The sequence below is a fragment of the Panicum hallii genome, chromosome 8 (genome assembly GCF_002211085.1).
Source record: "Panicum hallii strain FIL2 chromosome 8, PHallii_v3.1, whole genome shotgun sequence".
Classification (NCBI taxonomy): Eukaryota; Viridiplantae; Streptophyta; class Magnoliopsida; order Poales; family Poaceae; genus Panicum; species Panicum hallii.
In genome coordinates, this window is record NC_038049.1 from 22266 (window position 1) to 39924 (window position 17659).

Consider the following 17659-nt stretch of genomic DNA (forward strand, 5'->3'; position numbering starts at 1 on the left):
TGAGTAAAATTTCAACACAGGTCATTGAAAAGGTGAACCGTACTTTTTGCTTTTTAACCCTTTTTCCAAAAAAATATCATATTTAGAACTCTGGAGAAAGTTTGGCGTTTCTGGACCTAGGGGTCGGCGCCATGGCTCGTGGCACCGAGGTAACACGCCAGCCCCTGTCCACCGCATCGCAGCCGGGACCCGTCCAGGCCAAGGTCATTCGGCCGGCCGACACCAAGATCATCCTACCGCGCATGCTAGAGAGGCTTTACTTTCTATATTCCACGAACATGTGGGAAGGCAAGGAGCCCATCCAGCAGGGGCCGAAGCTTCCCGTCCTTACGCAACTTAGGTAAATGCCTGATCTCCGTAAAACGAAATTTAGCTTATATTATTGTGCTCATTTTGATTAGTGTAAAAAATTGAAATCGAATCCTCTAGCATATCCTGAAGTAACCATGTGGACATCCTAGCATGTCTGTCTTACCGTAGTAACCATACTACCTATAATGTTGCTGTTGCAGCTTCTATGATCCAAAAGATGTCATGTTGACCAGCTGGGAAGATCCGGTCCCTTATTTGAAGAGAATACCGGTTGTGGTACATTAAGCAACTACTTGATTAATAATTACGACGGCAAGCCATTGATTATGCAATATGAATGCCAGAAATTGTGGAGGTCTGCTATAAAACTAGTCTCCAGGAACAGGTGGCGTGGTTATTGTATTGCACTTGCACTAGTCGAGGGAAACCTGGAAGTCTCAACTCTGCATGGTAAATTCCGCATCAAGGAGCCACTACATGATAAAATACAAGGGAAGGATAAGATAGACTCATGGGCTATCTATGAGAGTCTTGGTTATCTTGGCATCGGTATAGATGCAATGCACCCTTTCTTCGAGGAGTTGCGTGAATACAACAAAGATGTAAAGAGCAAGATGTCTCATGGGCAGCAGCAGCAGGAGGAGGTAGCTGAGCTGACTTTTGAGGATCAGGAGCATATTGATGTTATGGCTGCTGGTTGTTGGTTGGTGACCATAAACCGGAATGGCGCAATGCATCCTTTCATTAAGAAGCTGGCAGCTCTCACTGGCAAGTACACTCGTTCTGATATCATCAAGTTGCTCCATTACAAGTTAACTATGTATCTGCATGTAGTTCAAGCGTTATGTAGGTTTGAAGGGTACTGGAAATGTCTTGACATCATCATGGGCTGTTGTTACCCTGAGAAGACTGTCTATGTGGAATAGGACTAACTTTGCCAAATGAGCCCAGGCAGCCTACATGTTTTGTTGATCATGATGAGGCTGACCCATGACTCTTATGTTACCCTAAGATCCAAAGTATGCTGGTCACAACATTGGATACTCGGATAACACTGTAACTAACTTGGGCAAGAGGAAGAGGATGGAACTAGTTGATCATGATAAGGCTGACGCCATGACTCTTCTATTACCCTCTGACCCAAAGACTGGTGTCACAACACTAGATACTCTACTAACTTGGGCAAAAGGAAAGAGGATGGAACTAACTTATGGCAGATGACTGGAACCTATGCACGATGAGTTTACCCTAACCTCTATGATTGTGTGATGGGAACAGTGGTCATTGAGGCATCTGATGTGTGCTTTTCAACACCTTGTTGACAACAATCCTTAATGCTAACCCTATTGACTTTGCTGATGAGCACGGTAAGACTATTTACCTAGAATAGTACTAAATTGACATGCAGGATATTGGGGGATTTGCCATATGAACCTTGTTCACCCTATTGACTTTGTTGACCATGACTAGGCTCCCATTGACTTCTAATTAAAATTCTACACCAATGTGGATTCAACCTATCAATATTCAGAGCCTAGTACAGATTAACACACCAGGTTACTTGTATTTTATATAAGAGCAAAGAGTAGAGGAAAACAAAAAGGCATGTTATCACTCACCAGGATATACCTCATAGGCATATCGTCGAACACTAGTGTCCAGCAGTAACTGGTGTCAATCTTTTTACAATAACATCAAGAAGTCACTGCCAGAAAAAAAAGGGTTTCTGGACTCAGTGCTTTCCGGAAAACTGACAGCATCATGTCACTGCATTGACTACAACCCGTTGCATTACACTGCCAGAAATGATGTTATCCTAGGCAGCACATAGTTTAGTCATATCCTAAGCAGCTCACGGCGGGATTTAAAACAAACACGTTGTTACATAGTTACATCCTAAGCAGCTCACAGGTTCACCCCAGCAACATGATAGTTCATCAAGTTTTCATTCTATTTTTCAGCAATTCAATAACTGTATCAGGAACTTCTCCACGGTTTTTCTTGTGGCACAATAAGTACTGCACAAGCCCAAACTTGACTCTTTTCACGAATTCGTCCTGCAGCTGCAAGTTGAAAAAAAAACAGAGAAAGAATTGCTTAACAGACCTCATCAAACTTATTGAAAAAAAACAGAGAGAGAGAATTGCTTAACAGAGAGAGAACTGCATAAGGTTAGTTCTTAACAGACCTCATCGCACTCCGTTTCGAACCTAATGAATTGGCTATCTTGTCGAGTAGTAAAGAAATTCTCAAGGAAATACATTGATGCAGCGGCACTGTCATTGGCCTTTATGGTGGATCGCGTGCGTGCCACTTTGTCTTGAGAAAATGTTACTTCCATGCTTGTGTGTTCTTTTAAAGCTTTGCTTAATATCTCTCCCATGGTGAGAGAGAATTTCCTAACTTCTTTGAAGGAATTATTATGGCAATAAACATGGATCTGGTTCTGCATGGGTGAAAACACGAAACACACAACCATCCATTCTCCCGAGAAGAAAACAGGGAAGTAAATCTGTAAAAACAAATACTTGTGTAAGGGAATTAACAGTTCCAAAAAAAACCAAGATTGATGCACAACTTACAATTGTGTCTTCTAATAACTTGGCGGCGCTGGCCCTGATTTTCTTTCCTTTCAAAAAGGGGAGTGCACCCTGAATCTTTTCCTCCAAACGTTCATCGTCCTGCAGTTAGGGGGAAACATAAGAACAAGATATTTTGCTGTTCTTAAGTAGATAACATGGGGAAACCTTTTACCTTGTCTAATGTTGAGACAAAGATCCTTTTGATATTCTTAATTTTTTTGGTCCAGGAGTTTAATTAATATTATGATAAGATCCCTGGCATCCTGACCTCCCTGGAGGCACTTTTCTAACTGAGGACCAGTCATTGAGATATCTTGAAACTTCAATATAAACTGTTCCTTACTTTTCAAATTGAAAACATGACACATATCAGTATAGCAAGTTTTATTTTACAAGAATACAATCATAAGGTTTCCAGAAACATACCAATCAATAGCAAGCTTATAAGCGTTTTCAAGTACTTCAAACTTAATATACTTGGGGGTTCTTTTATCATGAAGCTCAGAGAAGTCAGAAGGAGGTTTTAGTTGCCTCTCGCTACGTGATTTCATCACTGCTGAGGAATCTTCCGGTTGTTGCTCCTGACTCGGCTTCTTCTGCCTCCTTTCATAATGCTTGCTGTCTTGAGGCTTGGTATTGCCAGTCTCCTTCTTCCCATCCACATTCACTACACCAAAACAGGTCAATTTCGTTGGCCAGATTTATTTTCGTCGGCCTGAGCTAAACCGACGAAAATACGTAAATTATTTCGTCGGTTCGTGAAAGCCGATGAAATTGCCTTATTTTCGTCGGCCTGAAAAGGACTGACGAAACAAATGTTTTATTTTCGTCGGCTTAACCTAGACCAACGAAAATAAGGTCATTTTCGTCGGCCCTCTCGGACCCATGAAATTAACCTCTTTATTTTTATCGGCCCATTAAGCCGACGAAAATATGTGTACCCTAAATCGCCACGCAAGCCAGCCGCCAGCCGCCGCACTTATAACTCCCGCCCGCCCCCGGCCCCCCTCGCCCCGGCCGCCCGCCGCCCCCGCCGCTCCCGCACGCCGACACCGCCCCCCGTGCGCCCCGCCGCCTCCGCGCCCCGGCTGCCCCCGCCGCCCCCGCCGCGCCGCGCGCCCCCCTGCGCCCTGGCCGGCCCCGCACCCCGCCGCCCCCGCGCCCCGGCTGCCCCCACCGCTCCCGACACGCCACGCGCCCCCCTGCGCCCTGGCCGGCCCTGCGCCCTGGCTACCCCAGCCGCCCGCGCGGCCCGCCGCCCCCGCCGCGCCGCCGCCCCCCCTGCGGCCCCCGCCCCCGCCGCGGGGATGAGCAGGATTCGCGGGAAAGGAGCAGCAAGCAACAAGGTACCCATCCAAGATCTGAGCTCGTCATCACTAATTAGTATATTGCTTGGTGAATCAACTTAGGTATTGATGAAGTGGTGTTGCTGTTTCGGATCTTAGATTGGTGAATTATCGCGTGCGTGCAGTACAACCAGTGATTCGAATGTGGTATTTATCCTTTTTACCTGATTCAATTCAGCATGATTGTTTTATATTTTTTTCATGCAGGCTGCAATATGCTTTTACTTCTTAAATCCATGGAAATACATACATAGCTAAGAAAGGATTGAGATGCAGTAATTAGTGTGATTCAAACTTCTGCGTGGCTTACTTGATATGGGAAGTATACGGATATATTTGTGTATAGTGCATCTATAATGTATACATTGTTACTCAGTGAGTTCTGTCCTGGTGTTGCTGTTGATCTCAATGTATTAACTTGCTTCTTCAGCCATTCGCCTATTATTGAGAAGCTTATATTCCAGCTTTCTAAGGTATGGTATTTTTTTAGACATGTGGCATGTGTTATTGAATATCTTTTACCAGCTTTCTAAGTTATTTGCCATTGGAACAACCATTGGTGTGCAAGTTGACAAGAGAATTCAACAGCTTTTAGACATCTTGAGTACTTATGGCATGCCACTCGAGCAAGTAAATATCCAACGAACAAATAGAGCTTCTGGACCTTGATGTGAGTCAAACTACTGAAACTTATGCTTCTCCTATTTCTGCAATATGCCAATATATGTATTTATCTGGAGACAAAGACTGCCCATACTTGATGAATTAAATAAGTGAATGAGCAAAGTGTGCATCATTTTTCTTAATAATATTTATGAAGTTTGGAAGTATTTATATAGATTACATATTGGTTCAAGTGAAAGTATTGTTCATTGATGGAAATTATCCATATTTGAGGCTTCCTTTACAATACTTTGATTATGTTTGCATTTTCATTTTGTACAGGTACCTTTAAATCTTCAAGTACAGAATAAGGAGACCTGGGTTATTGATGGATCAACTAGTGTCCCTAACCATAACATTGGGGCAACCTTGTAATGGGATGTTTCTATCTTCCTTCTAGAGAAATGTCACTTCCACTCAAACAACCAAACGACCGACTTGCTAGTATGACTTGTATAGATTCAGCTGGACAAATTATATAGCTTCTATTCCAGTTTTTGTTGATGGATTAGCAAGACAATTTATCAGATAAGTCATGTAGACAGCCGTGATTGAACTTTTCTTTCAGGCTGGTCGGTCTGTAAAATTATACTCCGAAACTTTCTATTGATCTATTGCTTGGTGTTAATTCACGCATTGCAATTTTCTGTGTGAGAGGTTCTTACTGCCTCTGCTCCTGTATTCTCCCTGGTCAGTGTGCAAGTATGTGAAGTCTCGTCCATGATTTTGAGAGCTCTTTCACAACCTGTTTTAAACCAAGATTGTCTACTTTTCGTTGGCTAGATGTAATTTCGTCGGCCAAGGTCGTAGCCGACGAAAATAGTACAAGTAATTTCGTCGTCCACGGGCTGATGAAAATACGTGACCTATTTTCGTCGGCCTTGGAAGCCGACGAAAATACTACTGACAAGTATTTTCGTCGGCCATTTAGGACCATATTTTGGTCAGCTGCCGATGAAAAAGCGCCTGTTTTCGCCGACTTTATTTCGTCGGCCTAATTTCGTCGGCATTGGGCCTATTTTCGTCGGCTTCTGGCTAATGAAAATATCCTATTTTCCTGTAGTAATTGCTTTCCAGCTTACTGTTGTCCATGTCAGCCCCATCCACATTGATTTCATGATATTCCCCTTCCCTGCAAAGAGCAGCGTTGAATATACAGTTGTCATATGAATTTTCCAGAACCTCCTTGTCGGTACCATTAGCTGGAATACTGTTGTCCATGTCAAAGCCAGGCAGAAAAGTTCCAGTTCTGTCCATGAATGAAGGTGTTGACAACACATCATATTCCCTTTCCCCGCGAAGAGCAGCGTTGAATATACAGTTGTCATATGAAAATCTGTTTTCCAGAACCTCCACATCATCATCATCAATTATGACCTCAGCTGGTTTGTTGAGCTTGTGGCTGCGACGGTGTACGGAAGTTTCTATGCGGCATTTTTCGACCATATCCTGCAATTTTAATTAATTTATAGCAAAAGCCTAGATAGATAGATAGTAAACTAGATAGCTAACAGCTTTTCTGACAGGCTTACTAAACAGTATTGATTTATAGCCTACTTGCATAGAAAGGTAAAGCAAATGATAACTTAAGCTAGGTAACTGCAGGCATCATTAAATGTTGAATTACCTTATTAACACCACAAATCTGCTCTGCCTTTTTATCATCGAATCCATTAATGTATAGTAACACGTGAAAACCGCAATCATAGCTGAAAAAAATAACCACAAAAGTGAGGCAGCTGCAGCAGCAGCAAGCAGCAAAGAATGTTTTTTTTTGTAAATGAGGCATACATGTTTTCCTGTTGCTGAACTTCTAGTACTTCAGAGATGTAATCAGATCCCAACAGCTGCTTCAATGTCGTCAGAATTCGACAAATAAATGGCTCTCTCGACTTGGAATGAAATGAATCAAGGATGTAAATGGTCTTCTCTCGTGAGATCATGATCAAAAACCAATGAAGATCATGAACAATAGGTATAAATATCTGCGGGGAGAAATATCCCATTGTAAAACTCAACAATGTAAAAGAACTATGTAACAAAAAGAAAATAGAAGAAAATCTATAACATACCAAATTTGCTTGGAGTTCAAGATCACCAGTTAACAGCTCAGCAGCTAAGGTACTTTGTCCCTCCTTCTGGCCTGACAATTCCAACATTGCCTTGTAAGACAATATAACTTTGTCGATGGCTTTCTCCTTCCACTCTTCATTCCATAATGCACATTGCATGAACATTATGGAAGTGTGCATATAGCCTTTTTGCTTGAAATATTCAACATCGTTCATTTCTGACACTTCATGATTCAAGATATTCAGTACTATCTTGTCACGAGTTTTTTCTACAACATTTTCCTTGTAGAAATGAAGAATGTCCCTAAAGAGTTTAAGAGATGTTAATACAAGAGCATGATAACACTAGGCTAACACTAACGAAGACCACCTCTTCTTTACCTGTCGATAACAGCACGAAAAAACTGATCATGCTTGTTGCTGTCATCAGTGGACTTCTCATCCCTTTTGGGCCTCTTCTTCGACACACCCTTGTTCTCCTTCAACACTCTCGACGGATCCTTACCCTCCTTCAACACTTTCCTCTTCCTAACCTGAAAGGCGGTATGGAATGTGTAACATGTATGTACTGATCCAAAAAGTACATATATGGTAAGACTTATACTTATCGCTTCCTTGTAATTCTCAGCATATTTAATCTTGCTAGCTTGAACTTCTGCAATGTCATTACGGCCAAACACCATGTTTTTCCAATCTTTCAGCTAAAAAGGGGCACGGAAGGGAATTTTATTGTTAGATGTTTATGAATACATGAATGCATATGCATATAATTTGTACATACCTTGACGCCTTTCTTAAAGGCAGCAACAATATCACGGAACTGTCCCTCCGTATACTATATCATCCGTGGGGTCTCCATGTCATTTGGGAGAGGACAGTCTATGTTCTCCAAGAAAAAAAGCTGCCAGCCAGTTTTTGAGTTAGTCATACAACATTGCTGTTCTAAGAAAAGAAAAGAAAGGATTTCAAAGATACTTACAGTAAAGATCAACGGGCTGAAAACCCTCTTAGTCTCATCGAAGGTTTTTAGACATTTCTGCATATGATCAATTAATTTCTTACACCAGTCAGTTGTAACTCGCTCTTGTATATCATACACATGTCCCAGATTTTCAGCACTAAGATAATTTGAAGCGCTTGTGAAGATTCCAAACTCAAATACAGCGGCTATATAAAGCCTGACTTGCAGCATGTGGTCATCACTTGTCTTAGCTTGTTCACAAGCTTTTATAACATCTTTCAGACTCCATTGTCCATCCTTCCCAAAAGCAGTTCTAAGAGCAGATTTAAGAGCATCCCTCACTTCAGCTGGAGGAGTTGGACTCTCAAGAAGATTTTTAGGTACATTTTGATCACCCATTGGAAGGCCAGTTAAAACTGCCACTGCATGTCTTGTCATCACAAGAGGACAGTTTTCGTCAAGAACGAACACAATAGCCTCCTCATCGTGGCACTTAGCGGGCTTGCATAAAGAAGCTGCCCATATGGCAAAATTTCTTTCCCAAAACTTGTGCATATTGATTTCAAGCAATACACCAAAGCCAAGATCTTTTAGCACTTTGACTGCATTATCTAATAGCGTTTTTCTTAAATCTGGATAATTTTCTAGCTTATACCGCACTTGGTCGCCTCCCTTCAATCAAATAAACAACACTCGCGTCAACCCTTTTCATTTTATCACAGAGAATGCAAATTAGCAGGTAGAAAAAAATGCCGTGATAAGGTTGCAGAGATGAATACCGTTTGATTGGGCATTTTGTTGGAGAACCAAGTGACAGAGACCACACCAGTTCCTGTAAAATCGCATCAGTTCCTGTAAAATCGTAATATTCCATAAGAAAATAATATAACAAAAGCTATAAAGTTTCAAATATATGTTGTTCTTACAGTACTTAGAACATATCAAATCTTGATGCTAAAACGATACAAAAGTACATTAGCAGATATGAATGTAAAGGGCAGGCAGGCAGATTGCTGGGTGCAAATTGTCAGACCCGGGGCCACCGGGCTGGGCACGTTACGAAGTTTAGGAGATTAAGCCCGTCTTATCTCTTATTCATTTTGTTTATCTCTTATTTATCCCGTTTAAATAGGAGATAGAGCTAACCAACACGGAGAGGATCTACTCGAGATGAGCTCTGGTGTGATCCCTCGACGAGAGTTGGTTAGCATCTTTGTAACTCTGACCTCTCGGATATATAAGGGAGGTCAGGGACCCCTCTAAAAATAGAAGATCATTAGGTCATTCTACATCAAAGGCAATACAAACCATACAGGACGTAGGGTGTTACGCTCCGTGCGGCCCGAACCTGTCTAAGTCTTGTGTTCCTTGCACCTTCGAGTTCCTGATCTCGGCGTCTCCTCACCCAAAACTTACCACCTTGGGTATATCCCTCGGTGGGCAGCCGGTTAAACACCGACAGCTGGCGCGCCAGGTAGGGGAGCGCGTCGAAGATCCACCGGCGAACTCGATGGCATCTTTCTAGTTTACCAGGCGGTGAATTGCTACCTTCATGCACGTGCATCGATGGATCGATTCATCGAGTTCGAGATCGGATCCTTCAGCGAACGGCTACATCGATCTTGACTACTCGGCTCGACTTCACCTTGCGCTGCAACGTCGATGCACCGCGGCCGTCGACTACTTCAACTACTTCAACACATTCTGGCACATTCTGCGGCAGCAACGTGTTCGACTACTTCGACTTCGCGAGGACGATCGGCAGCTCGCCGATGACTACATCAACTACTCGTTTCGACTTGAAAACTAGTCGGAATCGGTTCCGACTAGTCGAGCTTCATCAACAAATCGTCGCAGCTTCATCAACGAGCTCCACGGCTTCGTCGACATTCGTCCACGAATCAAGCTAAGTGATTTATACCTTTTCCGACTTGTTCTTCACAAGATCGGCTACCTTTTTAGGTACGCCTCTCGACGGGAATGAAACCCTCGGGGGCTACACCATGATCGCTTACTTGTCCGTGTACGACTCTCGATGGGCATGAAACCCTGCAGAGCTACACTTCGCCTACTATCTTTGCGCACTGCGCATCCTCTTTGTCGCATGACGACTTCTTTGTCTTCTCTTAACGGTTGCTAAAGTACTCGGGTAGCACACGCCTTAATCCGTGAAACCTCGACTCTTCTGTAAGCCTATGCTCCTACGCGTGCATGCGGCTAAGCTCCCTACGCTATGGTCTACGACCATCAGGGATCAGGTGCTTAAACGTAACAGGCTAACTGCCCGGGGATATTACATGGCCTAGCAAGAGCAAGACGCGAAATTTTTACACTGAATAAATTTTGGTGTATTTATATTATTACTGAGTACTACTCGGTATCTTCGCATTATGCTACATAATGTGTGCATTGTCTTTTTTCAGATCAAGCTTCAGCAACAACCCTCTAGGCAGCGCGGCGTGCCATCGCAGTTTCGCTAGTTCCCAGGCTCGGGGGCTGGGCGATGCGCACTACTCGAAACGACTCATTCGGCTCTCCTGGCTTGTAAGCTCGGGGCTGGACGCCGCAAAACTACTCGAAGACGACTCATATGAAGACTGAGAGTGCAGAAGAAACTCTAAGCCACCGCGCGGTTAAATAAACCAACGGGAGGCTTAATTTCACTATGCAGAGGCGAAGAGTTTTTCTCAGAATTCCAGAGTAACACCAATGCCACGGTTTTTAGATCCTTATCTCCATATTTGTGGGATTTGGATTTAAGGCTCGAGGGCTGCGGCGTACGTGGCATCGACTACTTATTTTTCAAATTTCTTTGATGAATAAGGAGGATTACAGACAAATGGGACCCTCAGCCTGGTTCTCCGATTCAACCTAAGGCTCGGGGGCTACTCCATATGGAGTGCGATTTTTAAATCGCACACCATAACAAAAATTCGGGGCATGAGCACCTCATAGCTTCGATGCAGCCAGGCAAGTACTCGAAGAAGGACTTCAAGACGAAGCTTCAGAAGAAGTCGAAGACTGCTTCGAAAGTACTCGATAAGCCTGCAGTACTCAGCTACGAAGAGCTCGGGGGCTTGTCAGACCCGGGGCCACCGGGCTGGGCACGTTACGAAGTTTAGGAGATTAAGCCCGTCTTATCTCTTATTCATTTTGTTTATCTCTTATTTATCCCGTTTAAATAGGAGATAGAGCTAACCAACACGGAGAGGATCTACTCGAGATGAGCTCTGGTGTGATCCCTCGACGGGAGTTGGTTAGCATCTTTGTAACTCTGACCTCTCGGATATATAAGGGAGGTCAGGGACCCCTCTAAAAATAGAAGATCATTAGGTCATTCTACATCAAAGGCAATACAAACCATACAGGACGTAGAGTGTTACGCTCCGTGCGGCCCGAACCTGTCTAAGTCTTGTGTTCCTTGCACCTTCGAGTTCCTGATCTCGGCGTCTCCTCACCCAAAACTTACCACCTTGGGTATATCCCTCGGTGGGCAGCCGGTTAAACACCGACAGCTGGCGCGCCAGGTAGGGGAGCGCGTCGAAGATCCACCGGCGAACTCGATGGCATCTTTCTAGTTTACCAGGCGGTGAATTGCTACCTTCATGCACGTGCATCGACGGATCGATTCATCGAGTTCGAGATCGGATCCTTCAGCGAACGGCTACATCGATCTTGACTACTCGGCTCGACTTCACCTTGCGCTGCAACGTCGATGCACCGCGGCCGTCGACTACTTCAACTACTTCAACACATTCTGGCACATTCTGCGGCAGCAACGTGTTCGACTACTTCGACTTCGCGAGGACGATCGGCAGCTCGCCGATGACTACATCAACTACTCGTTTCGACTTGAAAACTAGTCGGAATCGGTTCCGACTAGTCGAGCTTCATCAACAAATCGTCGCAGCTTCATCAACGAGCTCCACGGCTTCGTCGACATTCGTCCACGAATCAAGCTAAGTGATTTATACCTTTTCCGACTTGTTCTTCACAAGATCGGCTACCTTTTTAGGTACGCCTCTCGACGGGAATGAAACCCTCGGGGGCTACACCATGATCGCTTACTTGTCCGTGTACGACTCTCGATGGGCATGAAACCCTGCAGAGCTACACTTCGCCTACTATCTTTGCGCACTGCGCATCCTCTTTGTCGCATGACGACTTCTTTGTCTTCTCTTAACGGTTGCTAAAGTACTCGGGTAGCACACGCCTTAATCCGTGAAACCTCGACTCTTCTGTAAGCCTATGCTCCTACGCGTGCATGCGGCTAAGCTCCCTACGCTATGGTCTACGGCCATCAGGGATCAGGTGCTTAAACGTAACAGGCTAACTGCCCGGGGATATTACATGGCCTAGCAAGAGCAAGACGCGAAATTTTTACACCGAATAAATTTTGGTGTATTTATATTATTACTGAGTACTACTCGGTATCTTCGCATTATGCTACATAATGTGTGCATTGTCTTTTTTCAGATCAAGCTTCAGCAACAACCCTCTAGGCAGCGCGGCGTGCCATCGCAGTTTCGCTAGTTCCCAGGCTCGGGGGCTGGGCGATGCGCACTACTCGAAACGACTCATTCGGCTCTCCTGGCTTGTAAGCTCGGGGCTGGACGCCGCAAAACTACTCGAAGACGACTCATATGAAGACTGAGAGTGCAGAAGAAACTCTAAGCCACCGCGCGGTTAAATAAACCAACGGGAGGCTTAATTTCACTATGCAGAGGCGAAGAGTTTTTCTCAGAATTCCAGAGTAACACCAATGCCACGGTTTTTAGATCCTTATCTCCATATTTGTGGGATTTGGATTTAAGGCTCGAGGGCTGCGGCGTACGTGGCATCGACTACTTATTTTTCAAATTTCTTTGATGAATAAGGAGGATTACAGACAAATGGGACCCTCAGCCTGGTTCTCCGATTCAACCTAAGGCTCGGGGGCTACTCCATATGGAGTGCGATTTTTAAATCGCACACCATAACAAAAATTCGGGGCATGAGCACCTCATAGCTTCGATGCAGCCAGGCAAGTACTCGAAGAAGGACTTCAAGACGAAGCTTCAGAAGAAGTCGAAGACTGCTTCGAAAGTACTCGATAAGCCTGCAGTACTCAGCTACGAAGAGCTCGGGGGCTTGTCAGACCCGGGGCCACCGGGCTGGGCACGTTACGAAGTTTAGGAGATTAAGCCCGTCTTATCTCTTATTCATTTTGTTTATCTCTTATTTATCCCGTTTAAATAGGAGATAGAGCTAACCAACACGGAGAGGATCTACTCGAGATGAGCTCTGGTGTGATCCCTCGACGGGAGTTGGTTAGCATCTTTGTAACTCTGACCTCTCGGATATATAAGGGAGGTCAGGGACCCCTCTAAAAATAGAAGATCATTAGGTCATTCTACATCAAAGGCAATACAAACCATACAGGACGTAGAGTGTTACGCTCCGTGCGGCCCGAACCTGTCTAAGTCTTGTGTTCCTTGCACCTTCGAGTTCCTGATCTCGGCGTCTCCTCACCCAAAACTTACCACCTTGGGTATATCCCTCGGTGGGCAGCCGGTTAAACACCGACAGCTGGCGCGCCAGGTAGGGGAGCGCGTCGAAGATCCACCGGCGAACTCGATGGCATCTTTCTAGTTTACCAGGCGGTGAATTGCTACCTTCATGCACGTGCATCGACGGATCGATTCATCGAGTTCGAGATCGGATCCTTCAGCGAACGGCTACATCGATCTTGACTACTCGGCTCGACTTCACCTTGCGCTGCAACGTCGATGCACCGCGGCCGTCGACTACTTCAACTACTTCAACACATTCTGGCACATTCTGCGGCAGCAACGTGTTCGACTACTTCGACTTCGCGAGGACGATCGGCAGCTCGCCGATGACTACATCAACTACTCGTTTCGACTTGAAAACTAGTCGGAATCGGTTCCGACTAGTCGAGCTTCATCAACAAATCGTCGCAGCTTCATCAACGAGCTCCACGGCTTCGTCGACATTCGTCCACGAATCAAGCTAAGTGATTTATACCTTTTCCGACTTGTTCTTCACAAGATCGGCTACCTTTTTAGGTACGCCTCTCGACGGGAATGAAACCCTCGGGGGCTACACCATGATCGCTTACTTGTCCGTGTACGACTCTCGATGGGCATGAAACCCTGCAGAGCTACACTTCGCCTACTATCTTTGTGCACTGCGCATCCTCTTTGTCGCATGACGACTTCTTTGTCTTCTCTTAACGGTTGCTAAAGTACTCGGGTAGCACACGCCTTAATCCGTGAAACCTCGACTCTTCTGTAAGCCTATGCTCCTACGCGTGCATGCGGCTAAGCTCCCTACGCTATGGTCTACGGCCATCAGGGATCAGGTGCTTAAACGTAACAGGCTAACTGCCCGGGGATATTACATGGCCTAGCAAGAGCAAGACGCGAAATTTTTACACCGAATAAATTTTGGTGTATTTATATTATTACTGAGTACTACTCGGTATCTTCGCATTATGCTACATAATGTGTGCATTGTCTTTTTTCAGATCAAGCTTCAGCAACAACCCTCCAGGCAGCGCGGCGTGCCATCGCAGTTTCGCTAGTTCCCAGGCTCGGGGGCTGGGCGATGCGCACTACTCGAAACGACTCATTCGGCTCTCCTGGCTTGTAAGCTCGGGGCTGGACGCCGCAAAACTACTCGAAGACGACTCATATGAAGACTGAGAGTGCAGAAGAAACTCTAAGCCACCGCGCGGTTAAATAAACCAACGGGAGGCTTAATTTCACTATGCAGAGGCGAAGAGTTTTTCTCAGAATTCCAGAGTAACACCAATGCCACGGTTTTTAGATCCTTATCTCCATATTTGTGGGATTTGGATTTAAGGCTCGAGGGCTGCGGCGTACGTGGCATCGACTACTTATTTTTCAAATTTCTTTGATGAATAAGGAGGATTACAGACAAATGGGACCCTCAGCCTGGTTCTCCGATTCAACCTAAGGCTCGGGGGCTACTCCATATGGAGTGCGATTTTTAAATCGCACACCATAACAAAAATTCGGGGCATGAGCACCTCATAGCTTCGATGCAGCCAGGCAAGTACTCGAAGAAGGACTTCAAGACGAAGCTTCAGAAGAAGTCGAAGACTGCTTCGAAAGTACTCGATAAGCCTGCAGTACTCAGCTACGAAGAGCTCGGGGGCTTGTCAGACCCGGGGCCACCGGGCTGGGCACGTTACGAAGTTTAGGAGATTAAGCCCGTCTTATCTCTTATTCATTTTGTTTATCTCTTATTTATCCCGTTTAAATAGGAGATAGAGCTAACCAACACGGAGAGGATCTACTCGAGATGAGCTCTGGTGTGATCCCTCGACGGGAGTTGGTTAGCATCTTTGTAACTCTGACCTCTCGGATATATAAGGGAGGTCAGGGACCCCTCTAAAAATAGAAGATCATTAGGTCATTCTACATCAAAGGCAATACAAACCATACAGGACGTAGAGTGTTACGCTCCGTGCGGCCCGAACCTGTCTAAGTCTTGTGTTCCTTGCACCTTCGAGTTCCTGATCTCGGCGTCTCCTCACCCAAAACTTACCACCTTGGGTATATCCCTCGGTGGGCAGCCGGTTAAACACCGACAGCTGGCGCGCCAGGTAGGGGAGCGCGTCGAAGATCCACCGGCGAACTCGATGGCATCTTTCTAGTTTACCAGGCGGTGAATTGCTACCTTCATGCACGTGCATCGACGGATCGATTCATCGAGTTCGAGATCGGATCCTTCAGCGAACGGCTACATCGATCTTGACTACTCGGCTCGACTTCACCTTGCGCTGCAACGTCGATGCACCGCGGCCGTCGACTACTTCAACTACTTCAACACATTCTGGCACATTCTGCGGCAGCAACGTGTTCGACTACTTCGACTTCGCGAGGACGATCGGCAGCTCGCCGATGACTACATCAACTACTCGTTTCGACTTGAAAACTAGTCGGAATCGGTTCCGACTAGTCGAGCTTCATCAACAAATCGTCGCAGCTTCATCAACGAGCTCCACGGCTTCGTCGACATTCGTCCACGAATCAAGCTAAGTGATTTATACCTTTTCCGACTTGTTCTTCACAAGATCGGCTACCTTTTTAGGTACGCCTCTCGACGGGAATGAAACCCTCGGGGGCTACACCATGATCGCTTACTTGTCCGTGTACGACTCTCGATGGGCATGAAACCCTGCAGAGCTACACTTCGCCTACTATCTTTGTGCACTGCGCATCCTCTTTGTCGCATGACGACTTCTTTGTCTTCTCTTAACGGTTGCTAAAGTACTCGGGTAGCACACGCCTTAATCCGTGAAACCTCGACTCTTCTGTAAGCCTATGCTCCTACGCGTGCATGCGGCTAAGCTCCCTACGCTATGGTCTACGGCCATCAGGGATCAGGTGCTTAAACGTAACAGGCTAACTGCCCGGGGATATTACATGGCCTAGCAAGAGCAAGACGCGAAATTTTTACACCGAATAAATTTTGGTGTATTTATATTATTACTGAGTACTACTCGGTATCTTCGCATTATGCTACATAATGTGTGCATTGTCTTTTTTCAGATCAAGCTTCAGCAACAACCCTCCAGGCAGCGCGGCGTGCCATCGCAGTTTCGCTAGTTCCCAGGCTCGGGGGCTGGGCGATGCGCACTACTCGAAACGACTCATTCGGCTCTCCTGGCTTGTAAGCTCGGGGCTGGACGCCGCAAAACTACTCGAAGACGACTCATATGAAGACTGAGAGTGCAGAAGAAACTCTAAGCCACCGCGCGGTTAAATAAACCAACGGGAGGCTTAATTTCACTATGCAGAGGCGAAGAGTTTTTCTCAGAATTCCAGAGTAACACCAATGCCACGGTTTTTAGATCCTTATCTCCATATTTGTGGGATTTGGATTTAAGGCTCGAGGGCTGTGGCGTACGTGGCATCGACTACTTATTTTTCAAATTTCTTTGATGAATAAGGAGGATTACAGACAAATGGGACCCTCAGCCTGGTTCTCCGATTCAACCTAAGGCTCGGGGGCTACTCCATATGGAGTGCGATTTTTAAATCGCACACCATAACAAAAATTCGGGGCATGAGCACCTCATAGCTTCGATGCAGCCAGGCAAGTACTCGAAGAAGGACTTCAAGACGAAGCTTCAGAAGAAGTCGAAGACTGCTTCGAAAGTACTCGATAAGCCTGCAGTACTCAGCTACGAAGAGCTCGGGGGCTTGTCAGACCCGGGGCCACCGGGCTGGGCACGTTACGAAGTTTAGGAGATTAAGCCCGTCTTATCTCTTATTCATTTTGTTTATCTCTTATTTATCCCGTTTAAATAGGAGATAGAGCTAACCAACACGGAGAGGATCTACTCGAGATGAGCTCTGGTGTGATCCCTCGACGGGAGTTGGTTAGCATCTTTGTAACTCTGACCTCTCGGATATATAAGGGAGGTCAGGGACCCCTCTAAAAATAGAAGATCATTAGGTCATTCTACATCAAAGGCAATACAAACCATACAGGACGTAGAGTGTTACGCTCCGTGCGGCCCGAACCTGTCTAAGTCTTGTGTTCCTTGCACCTTCGAGTTCCTGATCTCGGCGTCTCCTCACCCAAAACTTACCACCTTGGGTATATCCCTCGGTGGGCAGCCGGTTAAACACCGACAGCTGGCGCGCCAGGTAGGGGAGCGCGTCGAAGATCCACCGGCGAACTCGA

General features: G+C 45.7%; 1 long non-coding RNA gene and 1 pseudogene across 4 annotated transcripts; one reads left to right on the forward strand and one right to left on the reverse strand.

Annotated features, from left to right (window-relative positions):
- Nucleotides 1-2185: 2185 nt before the first annotated feature.
- Nucleotides 2186-7155, reverse strand: LOC112902509 (annotated as a pseudogene).
- Nucleotides 4073-5545, forward strand: LOC112903495. 4 transcript variants are annotated; one of them, XR_003230820.1, is made up of 3 exons: nt 4073-4240; nt 4340-4910; nt 5186-5545. It is a non-coding gene; the product is annotated as an uncharacterized LOC112903495 (long non-coding RNA). The 4 variants fall into 4 exon arrangements; XR_003230822.1 differs by having other exon boundaries at nt 4448-4910; XR_003230821.1 differs by lacking the exon at nt 4073-4240 and having other exon boundaries at nt 4257-4713; nt 4809-4910.
- Nucleotides 7156-17659: the final 10504 nt, after the last annotated feature.